This window comes from Aotus nancymaae, unplaced genomic scaffold (assembly GCF_030222135.1).
Source record: "Aotus nancymaae isolate 86718 unplaced genomic scaffold, 86718_ANA_hifiasm-v0.15.2.pri h1tg000059l, whole genome shotgun sequence".
In the NCBI taxonomy this organism is placed as follows: Eukaryota; Metazoa; Chordata; class Mammalia; order Primates; family Aotidae; genus Aotus; species Aotus nancymaae.
In genome coordinates, this window is record NW_026988473.1 from 66,065,883 (window position 1) to 66,086,282 (window position 20,400).

Consider the following 20,400-nt stretch of genomic DNA (forward strand, 5'->3'; position numbering starts at 1 on the left):
AATAGAGACAGGGTTTCTTCATGTTGGTCAGGCTGGTCTTGAACTCCCGACCTCAGGTGATCTGCCCACCTTGGCCTCCCAAAGTGCTGGGATTACAGGCTGAGCCACCATGCCCAGCCAGAGCACTTTGTATGCATATGTAATCCCTAAAAAATGCATAAATTTTATATTTATTTTATATTTGAATTTAACAAATTGCAGAAAAGTTGGTAATTATCACATGGTTACACCTGTTTCAAGTGTCCAAGCTAGACTTAGAAGAAAAGTATTTCTGGCACCAAAGACTGCTCAAAAAGATATTATGCCCTTGACATAAAGATGCAAAAAAAAAAAGAGAGAACTTACATGACCACACGTATTTCATGTATAAATTATGATAAGTTTATGATAAAAATAAATAACAATAGTTATGTCCTACCTCTATTGGGAAATTTTGTGTATTTTTTATTAACACTCTGTGAAGAAAATTATGATGACATTCCACATGATGCATAACTAAATAGGTTTATTAAAAACTTAAACAATAATCCCTAGTGTATGTGTTTACACAATGTAGTTCACTTTAAATAGCGCTATTAAGATACAGTTTATATATTATAAAATTTATTATTTTTAAAGTATACAGTTCAGTACTTTTTAGTATATTCACAGTTTCACAGCCATGATCAGTGTCTTATTTTAAAATACTTTTATTACTCAGAAATAAACCTCATACCCATTAGCAATTATTCCTCATCTCCTGCTCAAACCACAGCCTCACCCAAGCCCTATGCAACAACTATTCTAATTTCTGTCTAGATATTCCATAATGTACACTTCCAATAAGTAGATAATAAAATATGTGGTCATTTGTGATTGTCTTTTTTCAATTACAATAAGGCTTTCAAGGTCCACTGATGTTGCTGCATGTATCCATACTTTTTTACTTTTCAGGGCCAAAAAATATTTTATTGTACAAATATTTAATTGTATGAAAGAGAGTAAAAAAAAAAAGAGAAAAATAAAAATGGAAGGTGAGGAAAAAGAAGGGAAGATAAGAAAAGAAATGTGAGAGAATAGGCAGATAGGGAGGAAGGCCAAAAGAAGGAAAGAAAGTAGTTAATGGGAAAGAGGCAAAATAGGATATGGTTTTAGTTATATGTGAGTGAAGAAACTAATTGAAAGCATGAGAAGATTAGTCTTGAATAGGTGGAGAGAACTCATCCAAGTGAAGCAAAGTAAATGAGAATTGCAGTAGAAATAAGAAAAGTTCGGCAGCAGAGGAAATTGAGTAGAAAGTCAATTGCTTCATTGTCTTAATTTTCTTAATGAGATACATATACTCTAAATGATTTGAAGCTTATTCAATTTTAACAAATGTGTATTGTTGATTGATGCTGTGTCTGGCTTTATCTGAAGCACAGTGAAGGGTCTAGGAGAAGTGAAAGCCATGGCTCAGGACATTCAACAGAATGCAACATCATTAATCTTAGGGGATTTTTTTTCTGAAGAATTTATATTTTAAGAATTTTATGGAATTGGAAATTTAGGCTTAGAGTCTAACTTCCCCTTATACATCCCTTTCAACAACATACCTAACAAGTGGGTTTTTAATTGCTACTTAAATACTTTAAGGGATGAGTAGCTCTTCCCCTCCTAGAGCAACTCTTAGCAAACGCTAAAGGAATATGTTTTAAAGTTGCATATTATCTGAGTTCAAATACTATTTCCTCCACTTAAAAGATGTGTGACCCTAGGAACCTCTTTTAAATTAAGTTAAGCCTAGAGCTGCCTTATTACATATTTTGCATTGAGCCTAAAGGTTTATCTACACCTAGTGAGCTGTAACTTAACTGGATATGTAAACAAGACTGTAACCTGCTATTGTAACAGTAAGCCAAGTCTCAGCCAATCAGAGCCGCCATACTTCAGCCACAGACCACTCATGGGCAGCCAATAGTTATTCAAACCATGTTCAAATAAGACAAACATGGATTAGTAACCAATCTGGCTGTCTCTGGACCTCACTTTCATTTTTTTGTACATCACTTTCCGTCTTCTGTTCATAAATACTCTCCAACTATGCCATAGCGTCTAAGTCACTGAATTTATTCTGGTTTGGGGGCTGCTCAATTCTTGAATTGTTCTTTGTCCAGTTGAATTGTTTAATTTGTCTAAAATTTTTCTTTTAACCTCCTCCACGTGTATTTTCTCACCTATCAAGTGGGAATAATGAAAATACATAACACAAAGGACTGTCGTAAGGATTCCATGAGTTACAACGTGCAAAGAAGTTGGAGCAGCCTAGTGCAAGGGATCAAATATCTCATTCCAAAATACACCACTGTGGCATAATAATTATTTTGAACTGAAAACAGCTGAGGAACAGCAGAATCCAAAAACAATCTCTCTGCTCTCTCCTTGCCCCATTTGCCTAATAGCAAGCTTAGACTCAGCCTAGAGAAAGAACAAGATAAATTAACATAATAAACCTTACTAAAATAACACTTATCCCCCATTAGTTTACTTTATTATCCTGTCTTTGTCTCTTTGTCCTTCTGCAGTCAACTATTCTTTTTCCATTTAGTGCTTAGTATATACTAGGCTTTTTTTTTTTTCAGAAATTGTAGCTAAAAGAATTAAACTCTATGATGTTCCTCTATAGACAAATACTGGCAAATCTGTATACAAAGTCTTCAGTTTGTTAAATTCTTTGAGGTACAAAGTTGTGTGTATCTCCCTGCAATTCAAAGTCCTATTGTGTTGTTAGGAGCTAAGTCATATTTTTAGAAACTTAAATTTTCTTCATTTTTAAAATTTTTTATTGAAAATTTCTATTTCTTTGACTTTTAAATTCCAGGATATATGCGCAGGATGTGCAGGTTTGTTACATAGGTAAATGTGCACCATGGTGGTTTGCTGCACAGATCATCTCATCACCCAGGTGTTAAGCCCAGCATCCCTTAGCATTTCATCCTGAAGCTCTCTCTCCTCCCCACCCCACTTCCACAGGCCCCAGTGTATGTTGTTCTGCCCCATGTGTCCATGTGTTCTCATCATCATTCAGCTCCCACTTATAAGTGAGAGAACATGTGTTGTTTGGTTTTCTGCTCCTTCACTAGTTTGCTGAGGATAACGGCTTCCAACTCCACCATGTCCCTACAAAGGACATGATCTCATTCCTTTTTATGGCTGCATAATACTCCATACTTTATATGTACCACATTTTCTTTCTCCAGTCTACCATCGATGGACATTTAGATTGATCCATGTTTTTGCTGTTGTGAATAGTGCTGCAATGAACATATGCCTGCATTTATCCTTATAATAGAATAATTTATTTTCCTTTGGATATATATCCAGTATTGAAATTGCTGGGTCAAACGTTATTTCTGCCTCTAAGTTTTTGAGGAATCACCACACTGTCTTCCACAATGGTTGAGCCAATTTACACTCCCACCCAACAGTGTAAAAGCTGCCCTATTTCTCCATAACCTTGCCAGCATCTGTTGCTTATTGACTTTTTAGTAATAGCCATTCTGACTGGCAATAAATGGTATCTCATTGTGGTTTCTATTTGCATTTCTCTAACGATCAGTAATGTTGAGGGGTTTTTTAATAAATGTTTGTTTGCCATATGTATGTCTTCTTTTGAGAAATGTTTGTGCATGTCCTTTGCCCACTTTTTAATGGGGTTGTTTACTTTTTTTCCTGTAAATTTATTTAAGTCCCTTATCAACTGTGGATATCAGACCTTTGTCAGATGGATAGATAGCAAAATTTTCTCCCATTCTGTAGCTTGTCTATTCACTCTGATGATAGTTTCTTTTGCTGAGCAGAATCTCTTTAATTTAATTAGATCCCATTTGTCAACTTTGGCTTTTATTGCAATTGCTTTTGGCATTTTTGTCATAAAATCTTTGCCCATGCCTATGTCCTGAAGGTATTGCCTAAGTTTTCTTCTATGGCTTTTTTTTTTATTTTATTTTATTGTACTTTAGATTCTTGGGTACATGTGCAGATCATGCAGGATTGTTGCATAGGTACATACATGGCAAGATGGTTTCCTGCCTCCATCCCCCCATCACCTATATGTGGCATTTCTCCCGATGTTATCTCTCCCCAACCTCCACACCCCCTGCAGTCCCTCCCCTAGGATCCCCCAACAGACCCCAGTGTGTGATGCTCCCCTCGTTATAGTTTTGGGTTTTACATTTAAGTCTGTAAGCCATCTTGAGTTAATTTTTGTATGAGGTATAAGGAAGGGGTCCAGTTTTGATTTTCTGCATATGGCTACTCAGCTCTCCCAGCACCATTAAGTAAACAGAAAGTTTACTTAAGTAAACTTCCCCATTGCTTATTTTTGTCAGGTTTGTCAATCAGATGGTTGTATGTATTCAGTCTTATTTCTGAGTTTTCTATTCTGTTCTATGTGTCTGTTCTTAGACCAGTATCATGTTGTTTTGGTTACAGTAGGTTTATAGTATGGTTTGAAGTTGGCTAGTGTCATGACTCCAGATTTCTTTTTTTGTTTGTTTGTTTTGAGACGGAGTTTCACTCTTGTTACCCAGGCTGGAGTGCAATGGCGCAATCTCGGCTCACTGCAACCTCCACCTCCTGGGTTCAGGCAATTCTCCTGCCTCAGCCTCCTGAGTAGCTTGGATTACAGGCATGCACCACCGTGCCCGGCTAATTTTTTGTATTTTTAGTAGAGACGGGGTTTCACCATGTTGACCAGGATAGTCTCGATCTCATGACCTCGTGATCCACCCGCCTCAGCCTCCCAAAGTGCTGGGATTACAGGAGTGAGCCACCGCACCCGGCCTAGATTTCTTATTTTTGATTAGGATTGTCTTGGCTATTTGGGCTCATTTTTGGTGCCATATGATTTTTAAAATAGTTTATTTTCTAATTCTGTATAGAACATCAATAGTAATTTAATGGAAATAGCATTGAATCCATAAATTACTTGGGGAATTATGGCTGTTCTCACAATATTCATTCTTCCTATCCATGAGCATGGAATGTTTTTCCATTTGTTTATTTCCTCTGATTTCTTTGAGCAGTGAATTGTAGTTCTCCTTGAAGAGGTCCTTCATTTCCCTTGTTAGCTTTATTTCTAGGTATTTCATCCCTTTTGTAGCAATTGTGAATGGGAGTTCATTCATGATTTGGCTCTCTGCTTGCTTGTTGCTGATGTATAGCAATGCTAAAGATTTTTGCAGATTGATTTTATACACTGAGATTTTGCCGAAGTTGCTTATCAGCTGAAGGAGCTGTTGGGATGAGACAATGGTGTTTGCTAAATATAAAATCATTGTCATCTGCAAACAAAGATAATTTGACTTTTTTTTTTTTAACCTATTTAAATACGCTTTATTTCTTTCTCTTGCTTGATTGCCCTGGCCAGAACTTCCAATACAATATTGAATAGAAGTGGTGTGAGAGGGCATCCTTGTGCCAGTTTTCAAGGGGAATGCCTCCAGCTTTTGCCAATTCAGTATGATATTGGCTGTGAGTTTCTCATAAATAGCTCTTATTATTTTGAGGTATGTTCCATCAATACCTAGTTTGTTGAGAGTTTAACATGAACAGATACTTAATTTTATTGAAGGCCTTTTCTGTGTCTATAATCATGGGGTTTAAGACTTTAGTTCTGTTTATGTGGTGAATTACATTTCTTGATGTGTGTATGTTGAACCAGCCTTTCATCCTGAGATGAAGCTGACTTGATCATAACGGATAAGCTCTTTGACATGCTGCTGGATTTGTTTTGCCAATATTTTGTTGAAGTTTTTCCACTGACGTTCATCAGGGATATTGGCCTGAAGTTTCCTTTCTTTGTTGTATCTTTGTCAGGCTTTTGTATCAGGATGATACTGGTCTGTTGGAATGAGTTAGGGAGGAGTCCCTCCTTTTCAATTTTTCAGAATAGCTTCAGTAGAAATGGTACCAGCTCCTGTTTGTACCTCTGATAAAATTTTGCTGTGAATGTGTTCAGTCCAGGACTTTTTTTGGTTGGTAGGCTATTAATTTCTGCCTCAATTTCAGAACTGGTTATTGGTCTATTCAGAGATTTGACTTCTTCCTGATTTAGTCTTGGGAGGGTGTATGTGTCCAAGAACTTATCCATTTCTTCTAGATTTTCTAGTTTATTTGTGTACAGGTGTGTATAGTATTGTATGATGGTAATTTGTATTTCTGTGGGGTCAGTGGTGATTATCCCCCTTATCATGTCTGATTGTGTTTATTTGATTGTGGTCTGTTTTACTAGTTTTTTTTTTTTTTTCTTCAAAAAAATTGCTCCTGGATTCATTGATTTTTGAAGGGTTTTTTTTTTTTTTGTCTCTATCTGCTTCAGTTCAACTCTGATTTTGGTTATTTCTTGTCTTCTGCTACCTTTGGGGTTTGTTTGCTCTTGGTTCTCTAGTTCTTTTTGTTGTGATGTTAGGTCATTAACTTGAGATCTTTCTAGCTTTTTGATGTGGGCATTTACTACTATGAATTTCCCTTTTAACACTGCTTTAGCTGTGTCCCAGATATTCTGGCACATTGTCTCTTTGTTCTCCTTAGTTTCATAAAACTTCTTGATTTCTCCCCTAATTTCATCATTCACAAAAGGGTCCTTCGGCAGCAGGCTGTTCAATTTCCAAGTAGTTTTGTGATTTTGAGTGTATTTCTTAATCTTGAGTTCTAATTTTATTGTGCTGTGTTCTGATAAACTGTTACGATTTTAGTTATTTTCCATTTGCTTCTCAAAAGTGTTTTACATGTCAAAGTGTTTTACTCCCTGTTATGTGATCAATGTTAGAGAAAGTGTCTTGTGGCCATGAGAAGAATGCATATGCTTTGGTTTGGGAGTGGAGAGTTCTGTCAATATCTATCAGGTCTACTTGATCCAGAGCTGAGTTCAGATCCTGATTTTCTTTTTTAATTTTCTTTCTCAATGATCTCTCTAATACTGTCAGTGTAATGTTAAAGACTCCCACTATTGTGTGGGAGTCTAAGTCTCTTCATAGGTCTCTAACACTTTGCTTTATCACTTTTGGTGCTCCTGTATTGGGTGTATATATATTTAGACTAGTTAGCTCTTCTTCTTGAACTCTTTACTGTTATATAGGTTTAAATTCTGTTTTGTCAGAAACCAGGATTGCAACCCATGCTTTTTTCTGTTTTCCATTTGCTTGGTAAGTTTTCCTTTATCCTTTTATTTTGAGCCTGTAAGGTTTGTTTCTCGCCGAGTTTAAAACAGAAGAAACGGAGGCCAACACAAGAAGATCCAATGCGAAGGAATTTATTCAGGCTCCCGGATGAGGTTCTGTGGCCTGACAGGAGGGGCCAGAGAAGTCGCACGGACTCCTCTCAGACATGGGGTTTTATAGGGAGTGAAACAGCTCGATTGGTTGTGGGAGAGCAGGACTCTAGGACTTGGCTTGTTGTTGGTTGGAATTACTCGGCTGCTATTGGTTGTTAAGACTTAGCTGCTATTGGTTGTTAAGACTCGGCTGCTATTGGTTGTTAAGACTCAGCTGCTAATGGTTGTTAAGACTCGGCTGCTATTGGTCAATAGGGCTTGACTGCTATTGGTTAACAAGAGGCTATGGTTACAGCACCTTGTTTGCATACTGGGCTCTTTAAGGGAGGGTCAGGCTGTGCGAGCATGGGAGAAGGGAACAAACCTGAGCATGTCTGAGCTTGCCCGAGCTCATCCAGGCTTGTCCGAGCTTTTGTAAAAGCGGGGAGAGGTGTGCGTCCAAGCTCCCGGTGAGGCAACCAGCCTTACAGAGCCTATGTGTGTCTTTGCCTGTGGAATGCTATCTCTTGAAGACAACATACCAATGAGTCGTGGCTCTTTATCCAGCTTGCTATTCTGCATCTTTTAACTGGGGGCATTTAGCCCATTTAATTTAAGGTTGATATTGTTATGTGTGAATGTTGTCTGTCATCATGATGCTAACTGGTTATTTTGCAGACTTGTTTATGTGGTTGTATCATAATATCACTTGTCTGTTCCATGCCCAGGTTGCCTTGTATTTTCCTGTTCCTGGAGGTATCACCAGTGAAGACTGCAAGACAGCCAGGATGGCAGTCTACTCTTTCCTCTGGAAGCTCCATCCTAGGAAGGGGTACTAACCTGTTGCTGGCCTGAACATCTCTGTTGGATGTGGCTGGAGACCCCTTTTGGGAGGTCCCACCCTGTCAGGAGGATTGGGATCGGGGACTCACTTAAAGAAGCAGTCTGGCTGACTTTTGGTAGAGCAAGTGTGATGCTTTGGGAGGGACCCTTCCTCATCCAGACTATCTGGACTCTCCAAAGCCAGCAGCCCGGAATGGCTGAGTCAACCGAACTACAGAATTGGAGGCTGCCCCTCCCCCTGGGAGCCCCTTCCCAGGGAGAGATCATAGTTCTGTCTGTATAAGCCTGAGTGGAGTGGCTGAAGCCCCCACAGGGAGGTCCTGCCCAGTGAGGAGGAATGGATCAAGGTCCCACTTAAAGAAGCAGTCTGACCAAGCAGCTGTGCTGCATTGTGGAGGGCCCTTCCTAGTCCAGACCATGTGAACTCTCCAATGCTGGCAGGCTAAAATGATGGAATCAACTGAACTTCAGAGGTGGTGGCTGCCCCTCATCCCAAGGACTTGGTCTTGTCTCAGGCAGACTCCACCTTGTTGCCATTGGCTGGCTGGAATTCCAAGCCAGTGGGTTTTAGCTTGTGAGGTGCTGTGGAAATGGGGCTCATAGAACAATGCTACATGACTTCCTAGATTCAGTCTTTTTCCTAAGGGTATATACAGATGGATCTCCTACATTTTCAAGGATCCCACTGCTAGAGTATATAAAACTCCTGGGTCTCTGTGCACACCTGAGTGGCTGCTCTGCTTAGACTCCACACAGCTCTGTGTATCAGACCCAAGGCCCCAATGGCATGGGCTCACAAGGGGATCTCCTGATCCACAGGTTGCAAAGATTAACAGGAGAAGCATGGTTTCCCAGGCAGGGTCACACAATCACCACTTTCCTTGGCTTGGGGAGTGGGGTCCTTTCACTCTGGTCCTTCCTTTGGCTCTGTTCACTGTTTGGCTCTCAGGTAGACCACTGCCCCATCCTGCTTTTCTTCATTCTCCGTGGGTCAAGTTGTTTGCCTAATCAGTCCCAGTGCAAACAAAATTATTATGTATAAAGTATGTACAATGATTTTCTGTTCTGCCATCACATTCTCAACAAGCTGTTACTTTGATCTTTACTGAGTTGAAGAGATATTTAAACAATTTGTTACTTCATAAGTTTTTAGATTATGGATTTTAAAAATACTGTCCTTCTTAGAGCTTCAAAATGTGCATTAGAAATTTTAAAAAGGAAGGGTTTCCATTCAGTGTAATTCAAAGTAGTTGCCCATAACATCCTTTTCCATTATGTGAAAAATGTTTTGGGGAACTCGGTATTGGAGCATTGAATGGCTCTAATTCTAATTGTCTAATTGTAAACAGCTGAAAATGTAGGCATTTTTGGAAATGAAGAATCCTTTTTAAAAGATGATGTTTCTTGTAGAATAATGAAGACAGACAATTTGACATTTCCAACAACAACAAAATAAGAAAGAGGTAATTCAACTGAGGAGTTACACTAATAAACACCTAAGAAAGCAGAAATTATCATAGGCCAGAACAATTATCTCTTAATTAAATGTTTTTAGGAGGCTCCATGGGAACCCAGCAGCCTAAAGGTATTAGTAACTGCTAGAAAACATGAGTATATTTTAACTAGAATATAAAAAAAGTTAATAAAGACATTAAGATCACTGTAATTAAATGGTCTTTTAATGTAATCATCTCTCTAGAGTTGAAAAAAATACCACATATAAAGCTATATTCTGAATAATCACAGACAAATGGAAAATAATTTGTCAAAAAAAATCGAAAGAAGAAACCTAGTTTAAGTTTAGCCAGTAATATTGTTGCTGTAACAACAAGGTTGGACAAAATCTTATAGGCCATCTGTCTGTTTTGTCTCTTATAAGAGGAAGACAATAATGCTACCTGCATTCCTGTTTCTGTAGCATAAAAGAATAGATTTAGTCGCATACTAACAACTGCAAATTTGATAAATCATAGTTATTTTCTGATCATAAAGAGACAAAATTGGTAGAAAGTACAGATTTTTTAAGACATAGTCACAAAGGGTAGAATTTGAAAGGTAACAATTCCTTTGGGCATAAAAGTTATTCTCTCCTTATTGAACCAAAACGGTATTTGCTAATCGATGTAAATTCAACTATGGAAGTATTTGTTAAGTACTTTATATATGTTTAAGTTTAGATTAATAACTGTCAAATAATATAAAAGCTCCCTAATTACAAAAGATACACATTTGGATCCTAGCCTGATCCTTTCAAAAAAAAAAAAAAAAAAAAACTTTTACATTCAGGGGTACACATGCAGGTCTTTGTATAGGTAAACCCATGTCATGGGGGTTTATTGTACAGATTATTTTGTCACCCAGGTAGTAAGCCTAATATCCTTAGTTATTTTTCCTGATCCTCTCCCTCCTCATACCCTTCACCCTCCAAAAGACCCCAGTATCTCTTATTCTCCTCTATATATCCATGTGTTCTCATCATTTACCTCCCTCTTATAAGAGAGAACATGTGGTATTTGGTGTTCTGTTTCTGCATTAGTTTGCAAAGGATCATGGCCTCTAGCTCCATCCATGTTCCTACAAAGGACATAAGCTTATTAATTTTTATAACCACATAGTATTCCATGGTGTACATGCACCACATTTTCTTTATCCAGTCTACCATTGATGGGCATTTGGGTTGATTCTAAGTCTTTGCTATTGTGAATAGTGCTGCAATGAACACACATGTACCTGTGTTTATGACAAAATAACTTATATCCCTTTAGGTATATACCCAGTCATGGGATTATTGGATCTAATGACGGTTCTGTTATTAGTTCTTTGAGAAATCGCCACACTGCTTTCCACAATGGTTGAGCTAATTTACACTGCCACCAACAGTATATAATCATTCCCTTTTCTCTTCAACATTGCCAGCATCTGTTATTTTTTTCACTTTTTAATAATTGCCACTCTGACTGGTGTGAGATGGTATCTCACTGTGGTTTTGATTTGCATTTATTTAATGATCAGTGTTGTTGAGCTTTTCTTCATATGCTTGATGGACACATGTATGTAACTGTTCATGTCCTTCGTCCACTTTTTAATGGGGTTGTTTTTTTTCTTGTAAATTTGTTTAAGTTCCTTATAGATGTTGGATATTAGGTCTTTGTCAGATGCATAGTTTGCAATTATTTTCTCCCATTCTATAGGTTGTCTGTTTATTGATAATTTCTTTTGTTGTGCAGAAGCTCTTTAGTTTAATTAGATCCCGTGTGTCAATTTTTTCATTTGTTGCTATTGCTTTTAGTGTCTTTATCACGAAATCTTTGCCCATTCCTATGTCTAGAATGGTATTACCTTGGTTGTTTTCCAGCATTTTTATAGTTTGGGGTTTTACATTTAAGTCTGTAATCCATCTTGAGTTAATTTTGTATATGGTGTAAGGAAGGGGTCTAGTTTCAATCTTCTGCATATGCTAGCCTAATCTTTTTATGGCCAGTGAACTTGGACAAGTCACTTCCCTTCTCTGATTCTTTCATTTGACTCAGTAATAAGTTCTACTTTTCCAGGTCCTTGAGGGGATAAAAATAGATAGTGTAAAAGAAAGTATTTTATAAGCAATAAGGTATAAATGTCAGTAATTTTTCTAGGGGAATTGTGAAAAATAAGATCTGAACTTTATTGCTATCATTGTCGCAAGGTTCCTTTGTGTCTAGACACTAAAATTACTGAAAATCTAGTTAGAAAACATATATCTTTCTCTTCTAAAATGCTCAACAAGCAATCATTCATGCATAAGCACTCAGAGGCTCTTTTCAGGTCTAACCTAAATCTCATTTTTTTCCTCTTCTCTCATTTCCAGTCATCAAAACTGTGCCATCTCTTACCCTGTTTCTTCACTAAATAGTGATGTTAACAACTGTAATATTTTAATATAATGTATCACCTGTAATAGATATAATTTTTCTCATTGTCCATGAGGTAGTATGAATATCTCAACTGCTTTCCATGTGACTTTTAAATATTACTCACACAAGGTTTGGAATGCATTTCCTCAACCTATTAATATCAAACTTAACCATATGACTTGCTTAGGCCAATGAAATGTGGAAGGAAATTTTCATGTGCCAATTCTGGCCAAGGCCTCAAAAAAGAGCATATATTCTTATTGTTTTTCTTGGGATCATATTATCTGAGAAGAACATACCCCAAAAAGCACCTATTGCAAAGATAATATGGAAATATATGGAGCATATTAGTTGAAGGTTTAAATTTTAAGAAACTGCCAAACTGCTTTCCAAAACAGTCTTCATTTTACATTCACATCAGCAATGTATGCACATGTCAGTTGCTGCACATCCTACACTTATAATTGTCTGTGTTTTTAATTTTAGCTACCCTAATGGTTGTATATTAACACATTTGTGATTTCAATTTGTATTTTTCTGATGACTAGAGATGTTGGGCAGCTTCTTATATGCTTACTGGGCCTGTATATATCCACTTCTGTAAATGTCTATTCAAATCTTCTGGTTGTTTTTTGCTTGTCTTCTTATTACTAAGTTGTGTTTTCCATGTATTCTGGATAAAAGGCCTTTATTACATACATGTAATTGTACAGTACAGATACAATGATGTGTGTGTCACCTATAAATTGAACTACTATGTACTATCCCACAGATCTCTTAAATAGTTCCTTTTTCATCAATTTGCTTTCTTTCTTTTCTTCACATTGCTTAATTTCAATTGATTTATTTTCAAGTTCACTAATTCCTTTTTCATCAGTGCTTTTTGGGCTGTATCAACTAATTTTTTATTTAAGTTTGTATGTAGATCTAGAATTTCCCTTTTTTGTAGTGTTCATATCTGTTGAAATTTCCTATACGTTTACTCATAAAAATGTTTCTTTAATTCTTTGAATATATGGTACTTTTAATCATATTAACATGTTTATAATAGATAACTTGATGTTTTTCTGCTAATGCAACACCTGTGTCCTTTCAAGGTATTTCAGAAAGTAGCAAACTCAAGTCTTCACTTAGGCAGTTCTGTCTTTCCAGGTTAGAATCTTCTCTGATACCTATTTTCCTTTGGGTTCCTAGGGTTTCCACCTCACTAATATAGCAGGGTACAGACAGATTTGTACAGACAGGCAAAGTTTTGAAAAGATTTGGGGTTTCTTCCCCTTCTACATTTCTCTCATTTCCAGAATTCCATCCAGCCCTGATCTCTTAAGTTGTTACCACGAGTTGATCTGGCTGTGGGTTTCTGCTGTCATTACCAGGACATTGAGTAATATCCTCAAGGGGAAGAAAATTAGCCAAAAACTCAGAGCTCTTGGTATCGCAGGTGAAGTTTTTCTAAAGTAAACTCTTTTCTAGGTTCCATTTGCTTTTAGATATTCTGGTGCTTAAATATATTTTTAAAATTTTTGCTCTGATATATAACCTTTGACAAGTTTTAATTATGACTCATTCCACCAACATTACCAGAATTCACTCTAATATTTTATTTTAACTTAAAATATTTCAAAGATATTTAGGCCAAAGATTTTTATTTGTTTCTAGTCTGCTGATTAGATTCTTGTTATTATTCTTGCATAAATCATTGCCATAATTGGTCTTTACTAATGTCTAGCTTCTGTTACTTTGAAGTGGAATGATAATTAAAAATATTTGTGAAGCTATTTGAGTGCCAAATCCTAGCTGTTAATGATGTTTCCAATCATTTACCATTGTCTTACCCACCCAAACTTGTATAATTTTTGTGCTTTATATTCATAGCCTTTCCAAAACACTAAGAATTATTTGCATGCTCATATTTTATCCACCTATTTTAAGTTTAATTAAATCCTATAATTACAATACCAAGTACAACCAGATAAATAGTTTTTGAGAACAGCACCTGAATTTTGGCCTGCGAAACATTATTTTTGCAGGATTAAGTATGTACTCATTCTAAGCAATACAAGTACCAAGAGTTCAGAGTGTTTGGTCATAAATCAGTATATTTTACAGAAGAGACAGAGACAGATGCTTAATTGAATGAGTTAGTTAAATGGAAGTCCATTAAGAGAGCTTCTACTCTATTACTCTCCCCATAAAGAATATGAGGTTCAGAAAGAGTGGTAATTTTCCCAAAGTCATACAACTGGTGGGTGACAAATAGGCATTGGAACTGAGGTCCTCTTTCTGATCTTGGGCTTTCCCTATATATTTCATTTTACTAAAAAACAATTTTGTACTCTCTGCATCTTTTGGGTGACAAAATGCACTTCCTAAGTCACCATATAAAAACATGCCTGAGAAAAAAACAATATTTTTTTTTTCCTAATCTATGGTGTTCAATTATTCAGCAAGTTGTTGACATTCAATCTATTGTAGATTACATTAAAAATGCACCAGGGACTCTTGCAACACAGCTGAAAATTGCATCTACCTACATGAAGAAATTGACTGAATGACAACATTTTCAACATAATCTAGTTAAACTGAAATTAAACCTTACAGATATTGCCCTTTCTATTTCTTTTCTATACTGAAATCCAGCCAAGTCACTCATTTCCTTTTTCCTACTTATTTAAACACATTTCAAATTGCTAAACACACATTGCATTTGGCTGAATAATTGTACAAATTTTATGGTGGAAAATATAATGCCAGCAAAGTTGTTCTCCTGGTCTATAAAATATTGCTTTGCATTCATCCCTAGGTTATATAGTAATTTTAAAGTATATATTTCTGTATCTGTATTTGTCTAAATATATGTAATATATCTATGTATATTAAAACCTTTGTCTTGCTTTTTCATAATGACTATGGAGACGTGACATGACATAAATGTTCTTAGCTCTCTTCAATCAAAAATCTTGCATCCTGTGTATTATCACTTATAAAAAAGACAAAAAGATTTTTAAATACTTAAAATTAGGAGCTATTTTGAGTACCATTTAGAACAACAGTTTTCGGTTTTGTATTTCTATATTCCTAGTGATTCTTTAAAGTATTCTAAAATCTATTTTCAAATTTTCCAAAAACAAATTATAAAAATTATACATTTATCTTGGTTAAGGTCCATAAGGTAGAAAAAACGCCAAGGCAAATTTAACTGAGAGCAGAAACTTGTAAATATATGCTACAATTGATATAAATTTAAATAATCACTAATTGATAAATTCAATCTTATGGAAACAGTCTTCTAAAATATGGAACTCAAAGAGTAGTAAAAAAGTGATAGCAAGATAGCAGTTGTCCCCTGATGGAGACATCAGTTTAAACAACCATCTGCATTTGAAAATATTTTCCCAAGAGCTAAGAGTTCCAGGGGAGAGATTATTATACCTCAATAGAGCCCAGAAATGAGGGAAGACACATTGAAGAGGATAGAAAGAAATAGAAAGGACAGTTTCACAATCACATCACTCCTCTACAACCCCCATAGAGCATAAAGAGAGATACCTACCATGTGGAGAAAGAAGAATGAATTAACGCCTGACTTTGCCTCAGACCTCAACACCAGGCCTTTCCTCAGTGAACTCTGGTACCAGCCAGACTCCATGTCCCCAGTTTCCAGGATGGTACCCATGGGCCCAGGCTCTAGGCCAACCCCAAAGACCCATATTCCAGAACTGCTCCAGCACCAGGCCAGTCTCTGTGGCCATAAGCCATAGACCACGTCTTACATTCCCCACTAGACCAATACTCAGGCTCCAGGTAAGCCTCTACAAACACAGGCCCCAAACCTTTCCCAGATCCAGGATGACCCCCATCCACTCAGATTTCAGTCCAGCACCCATCAAACCAAATTTCATGCATGCACCTGTGGACCCAGTCACCAGGCCCAGCCCCATGAACCCAGGAACTAGGCCAACCCTGTGGGCCATAGGTACCAGCACCTTTAAAATATACCACATACAACCACAAAATGGATCAAAGATCTAAAAGTAAGACCCAAAACTATAAAATTCCAGAAGAAAAAACACTGAGAAAAGCTTCATGACATTGGGTTTGGTAATGATTTCTTGGATATGACACCAAAGTCACAAGCAACAAAAGCAAAAGTAAACAAATGGGACTACAAAGAGTTTAAAACTTCTGCTAAGCAAAGGAAACAATTACCAGAGTAAAAAGTCAACCTATGGAATGGGAGAATATATTTGCAAACCCTGTATCTGATAAAAGATTAATATCAAGAATATACACCATGGAATACTATGCAGCCATAAGAAAATGATGAGTTTGTGTCCTTCATAGGGACATGGATGAATCTGGAAACCATCATTCTTAGCAAACTGACACAAGAACAGAAAACCAAACATGGCATGTTATCACTCCTAGGCAGGTGTTGAACAATTAGAACATGTGGACACTGGGAGGGGAGCATCACACGCTGCGGTCAGTTATGGGGGCTAGGGGAGGGACAGCAGAGGGTGGGGAGGGATAACATGGGGAGAAATACCAGATATAGGTGATGGGGGGATGAAAGCAGCAAACCACCTTGCCATGTATGTACCTATGCAACAATCCTGCATGATCTGTACATGTACCCCAGAACCTAAAGTACAATTAAAAAATAAATAAATAAAACAGAGAAAAAAAAAAACCTCATACAACTCAACAACAAAATAACTACTTAACAAATGAAGAATCTGAATAGATGCTTTTCCAAAAAATAGATACAAATGGTCAACCAGGCTATGAAAAGATACTCAACACCACTAATCATCAGGGAAATGAAAATCAAAACTATCACATAACACCTCACAACTGTTAGGGTTGCTACTATAAAAACAATAAAAAATAATAAGTTTCGGTAAAGATGCAAATAAATTGGAAGTCCTGTGCAATGTACAGCATGATGACTACAGCAAATAATAAATGTATTGCATACTAGAAATTTGCTAAAAGTAGATTTCAGGTGTCCTCACTACACATAGACACACCGTGGTGACTATGTGATAGATAGATTTGTTAATTTGCTGGACTATTGTAATCATTTCACTGTTTCATTTCATTAGTAATCATTTCACTAATATGTTTCGATATATAAAAATATGTTGTCCACCTAAATATATAAAAGTTTCATTTAAATATAAAATAAAACAAGAGTTGGTAAGGATGTGGAGAAATTAGAACAGTTGTGTACCGTTGGTGGGAATGCAAAATGATGCAGCCATATGAAAAGTAGTATGGAAATATCTTTAAAAATTAAAAACAGAACTACCATATAATCCAGCAATCCCACACATGGGTATACAGCCAAAATAATTAAGAAGAATTTTTTGTAAAGATATTTGCATACCCATGTTCATTACAGCATTGTTCACAATAGCTAAGAGATGGAGGTGACCCAAATGCTGATCAACAGATGAATAGGTAAAGGAAATATGGTTTATATGAATACTTGAATATTATTCAGTCTTTAAAAAAGTAAATTCTGTCATATGCTATAACATGGCTGAAACTTGAAAGCACTATGCTAACTGAAATAAGCCAGTCACAAGAAGACAAATGCCACATGATTCCACTTAGAGGAGGTACTTCATGAAAAATGAAAATCATATAAACAGAAAGTAGAATGCTGGTTACAAGGAGCTGGGGGGAGCAGGAAAAGGAAAATTGTTGTTCAATGGGTATAGAGATTCTCTTTTGCCTGATGAAAAACTTTGGAGATTTTCTGTACAATATTGTGTTTATAGTTAATACTAATGTACTATAAATTCAAAAATGGTTAAGATGGTACATTTTATGTTTTTAGCACACATATAAAGAGAAATCAATACTTGCCTAGAGATGCAGATGGTTAGGAAAGAAAAGAAAAAGAATCTAAAGAAGGACATGTGGAAATATCCAGAATAATAACTCCAACTACACAGCAGAACTTTCTTTTAAAGTATCAGCTTTAAAAACTAGAAGTATCAAAGTACTAGAAGAAAACCTAGACAAATTATTGTATCTCCATATAATGAGTTCTTTTTTTGTCTCTGAATAAAGAAACTACAAAGGAAGACTGATAATTAAATTCCCTGAGTTTTAAAGGTTTTTAATTACATGAACAAAAACACCACAAGCAAAATCAAAAAACAATTCATAAACTGGGAAAAAATATTTAAAATTTGTATCATAGGAAAAAGCAATTCTAACAAATAAACACTTTCTTAAATTATTTTCTCATGTATTAACTCATTTTTTTATTGTACTTTAGGTTCCGGGGTACATGTGCAGATCATGTAGGATTGTTGCATAGGTACACACATGGCAAGGTGGTTTGCTGCCTTCATCCCCCCGTCACCTACATCGGGCATTTCTCCCCATATTATCTCTCTCCAACCTCCCCACCCCTCGCTGTCCCTCCCCTAGCCACCCCCAACAGACCCCACTGTGTGATGTGTTCTCCCTGTGTCCATGTGTTCTCATTGTTCAACACCCATCTATGAGTGAGAACATGCAGTGTTTGATTTTCTGTTCTTGTGTCAGTTTGCTGAAAATGATGGTAGAGAAGGACAAACAACCCAATGAAAAAGAGCTCAAAAGACATGGAGAGTTTATATAAAAATACATACAATGGTCACTAGACACATGCAAATGTGCTCAGTTTTACTCAGAATAAGAGATGCGAAACAGAGATACTGTTTTTCACCTGACAAATTAGGAACAATTCAAATGTGTCAACACATTGTTAGCGAGGAATATGGGACAAAGCAACCAAGGTCTTACTTGCTTTGGGGAATATAAAATGGACTAAATCCTATGTAGGACAAACAGACAATAGTTTTTAAAATAACATACACTTTTACCCTTTGCCTGGCAATTGTACTTCTTGAAATAAGATATGCCTGTTCACAAACAAAATAATGTATTTATAAGGTTACACATTACAGCATTGTTTATAATAGGAAGGAATTTATCAAAAGCCAATGTCCAATGTAAGTTTAAATAAGTGTGTGTGTGTGTGTGTGTGCGTGCGCACATGTGTGTGTGTCTATACATGTAAAGGAAGGGAGGTACACATATACATACACACATACACATACACATTCATGCATCACCTCCATTCCATTCTCTTGAATCTCATGCACTGGCCTTAGAAACCTAGTTGTAGTTTCTGAGCACTTTCTGCTTAATCAAATTTTGAGCCTTTATACTTCTTGTTTCCTCACCTTTCCCTCTAACCTTTCTCTTTCTATTTTGTTAACGCTTCTCTTTTTAAACCCTCTATAAATCTCCTGTTTACCCTGATGAGATACCATCTCTCTTGGGACACTTTTCATGACCTTGCAAATAGATCACTCACCTTTTCACAAATGACTGGTGAAAACAAAAATAAGCTAAGACTTTTCTTAGCTTAGTTTCAACCTGATGATTCATTCAAATGAATATAGAAGAAAATGGTAGTATAAAAGCAGTTCACATGTTTATTCTCATCTCTTAGAGAATATAAAAGGAATCCACTCACAGCCTAGTACTACTTATTAAAATATATTAAGGTTATGAAGAATAGTAGAGTAAGTTCAGAGGACAGAAAGTAACCAGAGTGGTAGACTGCAAGCCTTATTTAGGCAAGGTTGACTGCCAAGGTTTATTTTGATATTTCTTTCTCTTCCAAAAGTAAAACATGTGGAATATGCAAGAAATCCTTCCTCTTTCTCTGTTCCTGAAGCTCCCCATTCAAATCTCTCTGATTTTCCTCTATTTTGTTCCTGTCGCAGATGCCACTGGAATTTCTACATCCACCCATGCAAAAGCAATTCATCTTCTAGAGCAATTAGAAGAAACAAATTGCATGCTTTCTAGCTCTACACTGTATGAAGAGAAACACCTAGCAATCTCTCACTATTAGACAACAAAAGGGTGAATTCACTATCTTTACCCCGATTATATCACATGACACTTCAGTTATCTGTTCCATGTCAGTCACCACTGACATAGCGTGTTCTCCTAGAACAAAGACATCGTGTCTCATTGATCTCTACAGCCTACTGTTAGTACAGCCCTTGGCACCAAGTAGACACTTTTAAAAATTCCAAAAAAAGACAAAGCTAATTAACGTGGAAAACACAGAGGAGAACAAAATCATAAGATTTTGTTGGGGGTCGGGGGACAGGTATCTTTCAGTGCTGATAGCAAGAAGAAAGAGGACAAGCCCTCAAGTTGTCAAAAAAAAAAAAAAAAAAAACAGCTTACCTGACATGGTTAGGAGAGACATTCCCTGGGTACTGTTTAGGGATAGGGCAGATGAGTGTATCTATCTTAGAAAACAGATACTTGAAATAAAGAAAATAATCTAAAAGTGATCTTGGAAAG